The sequence below is a fragment of the Tiliqua scincoides genome, chromosome 5, assembly GCF_035046505.1.
Source record: "Tiliqua scincoides isolate rTilSci1 chromosome 5, rTilSci1.hap2, whole genome shotgun sequence".
Classification (NCBI taxonomy): Eukaryota; Metazoa; Chordata; class Lepidosauria; order Squamata; family Scincidae; genus Tiliqua; species Tiliqua scincoides.
The window spans coordinates 94,987,012-94,993,128 of record NC_089825.1 but is presented as its reverse complement, the minus strand read 5'-3'; positions in this window follow the sequence as shown (position 1 = coordinate 94,993,128).

The window sequence follows — 6,117 nt, the reverse complement described above, 5'->3', positions numbered from 1 at the left end:
CTTGGGGATCATTTTGGTTTCTGTTGTTTTGTCCTTTACTGTGACCACAGGTTTGGTGATACTAAACATTCTGAAGAACTGGAACACCCCCATTGTCAAAGCCAACAACCAAAGTCTCAGCTGCATTCTTCTCAGCTCCATCCTGCTTTGCTAACTTTCTTCCCTGCTCTTCATTGGCAAGCATGGCAAGGTGTCCTGCCTCCTCCGGCAAATGGCTTTTGGCATTATTTTCTCTCTTGCTGTTTCTTCTGTGTTGGCCAAAACCATCATAGTCATTCTGGCCTTCATGGCCACACAGCCAGGCAGCAACATGAGGAAATGGCTGGGGAAAAATGTGGCCAACTCCATTGTTCTTTCCTGCTCCCTCATCCAATGGGGGATTTGCACTGCATGGCTGTCAACCTCTCCTCCATTTCCAGACACTGACATGCACTCCCATTCTGGGCAAATCATCATGGAATGAAATGAAGGGTCCATCATCATGTTCTACTGTGTAGTGGACTATGTTGGTATTCTGGCCATCACCAGCTTCTCTGTGGCTTTCTTTGCCAGAAAACTACCTAACACTTTCAATGAAGCCAAACTGATCACCTTCAGCATGTTGGTCTTTTGCAGTGTGTGGATCTTCTTCATTCCTGCTTACCTCAGCACCAAGGGGAAATATGTAGTGGCTGTGGAGGTCTTTGCCATCTTGGCCTCCAACACTGGCCTCCTGACTTGCATTTTTCTCCCCAAATGTTACATTCTTGTTCTACGAGCAGATCTCAGCTCCAAGAATCTGGTAACAGAGAAAAGAAGTTCTTACATGTGATTGTAATTGTATATAGATGCTTTGCATGTTTTTTTCCTCATTAGCATTTAAACTGCATTATTAGTAGAGCAAAAGGCTACATTTTTTAAAACTAAGTCTGGGTTCATTATGTGGAAGTGTCCATGGTGGGGTTTAGAAATCATGCCAGCAGCAATAGTTGCATCTCATATTTGGCTCCCCAGATATAATGTTAAGAATATAATAGGGACCTGGGACACAGAAGTGTGATGTTGAAGCATTGGGAGATACATCAGAGGCAGGATGGTCAGGCAACTTCAGGGTCACTTCAAAGGTACCCACAATCCTTCCTCCAGAAGAGACAGCTTCTTCTTGCAGGGGAAACAAAATCTCTCTCTTCATGTATGCGACTGAAATATAAAAGCTATGTTGATACTGTTGTAGGCATAGACATTTCTCCTTGAATGACTGGCATCAGATTCTTGTTCTGTGCCTCACTGTCAGATATGTCACAGATCTTGGAATTATCATACCAGTGGAACACAACATTTAATAACGCAGATTGCAGTGTTAGAAGATGGGGAGTGTATAGTCAGGAACATCAAATTCTGATGGAGGAGACCAACAGACCAATGTTATCATCAACCAAACTTGCTTTTCAGCTGCACAGCCCAACTTATGGAGTTATGAATATAAAAGACATACTTCTTGTCAAACTCCCTGATCTCGCCAGTGTCTCCCTTATTATGTCACCAGAGGTTCTGCCTCCCTGGAAGTGTATCAGCAGAAACATGGGAGTAGGCAATTCTTTGGAAGCAATTCAAGGTATTGTGTGACCATTTTAGAAACTCTCCCTGATGCCTTAGACCAATCAGGAGGAGTTTTGTAACATTCCTCCTGATTGGTCTAAGGCAATTCAGTGGTCTAAGGCAATTCAGGTCTAAGGGTTCAGTGACGGGGTGGGAAGTTTCAGCCAACGGGTGCTACTTTCCCCTCCTGGGGAAATGGGGTGTCATGTGACATCTCTAGGATCTCCCCCAATGCCTTGGACCAATCTGGAGGCGTTTCAGAATGGATGGGGTGGGAGGTTTTGACCAATGGGTGCTACTTTCCCCTCCTGATTTGTGGTGACATGCGACATCTCTAGGAAATTCCCCAATGCCCTGCACCAATAGGAATAGGTTTTGGACCCCTGTGTAAGATTCACTAGTCTATCAATCCCTGGGCAAAACTCTGCTCTGGATAACCCTACCAACACTTGGGGTTAGGCTGGCTGTGCAAAGGTAAAAATTTCCCTTTGCAGCACCACTCTAAGTGTAGCAGCGTGACAAAGGAGCAATGTTCCTGAAAAGATAAACTACTACAGGCAGAAAGAGAGCACACCTTCAGCTCACACTTCGGTGGGCTAAATTGTCCCTCAATGACTTTATAGCCACCACCAGGAGAATAGGCAGGCAGAAAGGTGCTCCTGGACACCAGGTGCCTCAAAGCCCCAACCTAAATTCCAATGCGGTAGCGGCATTTCAGCGACAAGTCTGGGCTTAGCCAGTCCTCAGTTTCTCAACACTCAACCAATATTTCAGGGAACATAAAAGTTTATTTAGGACCATAAAGTATGACTACATTCCATGAAAGGCTTAGGGCCCAATCCTATCCAACTTTCCAGTGCCAGTGCAGCTTCAATGCAGTCTGCGGAGAGAGAACGAACATTCCCTTACCCGGAGGGGGCCTCCGTGGCTGTCCCCCTACCACAGGATGCAGCGCATATCTCATTGGCATGGCTGCACCAGTGCTGGAAAGTGGGATCGGATTTGGCCCTTAGGCAGCAATAAAGGCATACTAAAGGACCGACATGACACAGTACAAAATAACAAACTTAAAACTCCTAACCTTAGTTGGTCTAACTTTTACAATTACTCTCAGATGGAACAAAGCCTTAAGCAAGCCAGCAGCAGTCCATCACAAACACTCTCCCATGGTGGAACAGCATAGATCCAAATACTGAGCAAGAAACCTAAGTTCAGATGTTTCACTTCTCTGCTCATTAATCTGCCAAGCCAGAGATCAGGCCTGCAGCTCTTGGTCAGGTGATATAATGCCCAGATTCACCAAACAATACCCTCTCTCAGTTGTATTACATCTTAAATTGGTGTCCTTCAGCTGGTTCAACCGTGAGGTAACTAAATGACTTCACATACCAATCTCAGGGCCCAATCCTATCCAACTTTCCTGCTCCTGTGGTGTAGCCACAATGCAGCTCCTTGGTAAGAGATCACATGTTCCCATACCTTGAGAAGGCCCCAGTGACTGCCCCTCCACCACAGGATGCAGTGCACACCCCACTGACACAACTACACCAGCACTGGAAAATTGGATAGGATTGGGCCCTCACTCTACTCCCTTGGCATACCTCTGGCCAAAAAGTTTGCAAACAGGGCAAAGTGCTTTCTATTTTCCTAAGTCAGGGTGATTTCTCACCTCTACATTCCCCATCTCAATTAACTCTTTAAAGTGAAAGCTGCCCCCCCTTCCCAAGATGGAATCAACCCTAATCTGGCCTTGCTCATTACATCCTGGAATTGATGAAGTGGCAGAGGGGCTCTTCTAAGAAGCTGGAAGGTATTTAAACAGCAGGGAAGGGCAAAACCCCCACTTCTTGAGTCAGCCCAAAATGGAAATAACCCAGGAGACTACAAATGGACAGTGTTTTGGAACAACCATCATTTTTTATAACCAGACACCAGGCAAAACGGAGCAATGCAGTGTGACTCTGGAATGGATGACTTAACTGAAAATGTGCCGAAGAGCTGGAAGAAGTGGCAATCATCATTCCAACTACTATGCAAGACATTTGTACCATGGACAGTAGTGGGATGAAGCTTCTTCCCTGAATTTTATCAGATTTTTTTAAGGGTTGCCCCATTTTGAGCACCAGGGGTGCAAAGTTAACTGTTTTGGATTTCTGTAGCTTTATCACTTTGGGCATTCACTGTTCCCCTCACCACTGAAATTAAAAATCCAAGTTTGGCATATTTTGAAAGATCAGGGACTAGACTTCATAATGTACTTTGATTCAAACTTCTCCCCAAAAGGTCAATTCCTGTAATCAGCTGTGGAACAAGACTGCTGCATTATGCCACTTTGAGACTTAAACATGTCACACTCAGTGGATTCCTATCCAGGCCTGTGTTCCTCATCTCCTCTTGTTCTTTTGGTCTGCACTGGTTATTATTCACATATACCTGTGTCAGTTGATCCTGGGAGAAGCTCAGGGAAACAGAGGTAACATTCACAGCGAATTCAGTGGAGTGTCACATATTTTGCCATGCAGATGCTGCTCTGCATTTAATTTTGAATATGAACCCCAGGAGTTCATTGATCTTCTAGCAAGGGGCTATTGCCCACCACACTGCCTGATCTCTGTAGACTGAAGTGATATCAGCAGATAAAAAATGTCAAGGTCCGCCCTCTATTCAGTGGAAGACAGTGTAAGCACACAAACCGCTACTCCTCTTGGTCAACTTGCATTTACCCAGGATACACTCCAGCAGCCACACAAAATCTTGCCTACTTTGATTCTCACAAACACTGATTATTTTTTTTCTTTCCAATTGCACTGAGAATCCAGGTCACCAGGGAACTGCTTCTGTACTCTGTAATTATCCAGATCACTGTGATTTTCTTTCTTGTAGAGCTAGTAATGGAAAAAAATAATCCAGATTTAAAACATGGATGGTTTTATTTTGAACTGACTTTTCAGATGAGTTTATTAGAAAACTTGTGTTGATCAGCAGTTCACTACACAGGCAAAGGCTTCTAAGCAGAATCCCTGGGAACATAATCCTGCTGCTTCCATGGGCCTCCTTAGCAGAGTCCTTGCAAGGTGCTTACCATAGAGATTAGTGTGGCAAGAACTGTAGTGAGGATGTGCAGCTGTGACTGGCTTTGGCTCCTCTTTGCAGCCCAGAGGCTCTTTTTGCTCTTCTTGCTGCTTCTTCTGCCTTCAGCTGCATGTTCAGAGGATTGGAATGGTAATTGCAGGATTGAAAATAATCTGCAGCAGTCAGGCGATGCTATAATCAGTGGGGTCCTATCTTTTCTACGTCCCCTAAGGTCTGCCCATGACTTTCAGAGACCACCAACTGTGGAGACAAGATTTCTTCTGTAAGTTCTGTAATCTTTGCTAGCTCTAATGCTGTCTGTCAGATGATGCTGGGGCTTGATAGTATGTGGTGAAATTTTAACCGTAGCAGCTTTTCACATGATGGATCATTTCTGAGAAAGTTGAATTTCTACCTATAATGCAGGTGGTAAAGGAACTGTATCCTCTTCACATCTTTATTGAACTGTGAAGATGACCCTGATCCAAACTCTCTTTGGGAGTATTCAGAAGTAATCTGAATGAAGTAATCAATTTTCAGAGGAAAAAGGCTGCCTATGCATTAAGAACAAAAGAAGGGCCATGCTGGATCAGATCAAAAGCAGTGTCCTCTTTCCCACAGTGATCCTGCATCTGCCCTGGGGGTCCCAGAAGCAGGAGTGAATGGCAGGAGAGACACTGCCCCCCTGGAACTAACCTTCTGAGGCACCCTGCAGCTGCAAATGCAAAGAAGCACATAGACATCGTGACTAACACTCATTCATAGACTCCCTTTCTTAAACCTTCTGCCAATCCATTTCAGTGGACGGCTCCTGGTTCCAGTAGCATGAGGGGGGGGCGGACTTCTCTTTCCTCTCTCTTCACACCTTACAAATGGTACAAGTTTCAATATTTGATCCCCATTCATTGCCCTGTCCCCCATCTGCTATACCCACATCTCTCTGGGCTTTCCTCATAAGGAAGACACTCAAACTCACAGTGCATGTTTATTACCACCATTTGTACCATTTACAGATCTGCAAATCCTTTTGCAGTTTGGTGAGCTAAACTGTACACCAGATATGGATAGTTGTCTGGATTTCCAGTATTCTGGATATGACTGCACCACTGTTTTATTCAGGGTCATTATACAATTGGAGAGACTTGGTCGTCTCTCCTAACGACCCTGTTACACTATCAAAGCACTGCATTTGGGGACTTTAAACACATGCTTCTTGCCCAGGGTACGTACTAGGCTTGCACAGTGCCTATGCAAGGCTTAGATCCTCTTGGGTTACATCGATGGCAATGCAATGTCAAGATTGACTTGATTTGTTCCCACCCACCTTCTACTTTGTTTTCTTGGAGAAGTCGCATAGCAATTTCCAAAGCAGCCACACCTGGCCTGAAGTCATTTTGTCTGCCTTGCAAAGCACTGCCCCAGACCAGGAGGTTCGTGCCCTGCAAGAAAGCAACTCTTTAGGCTTCT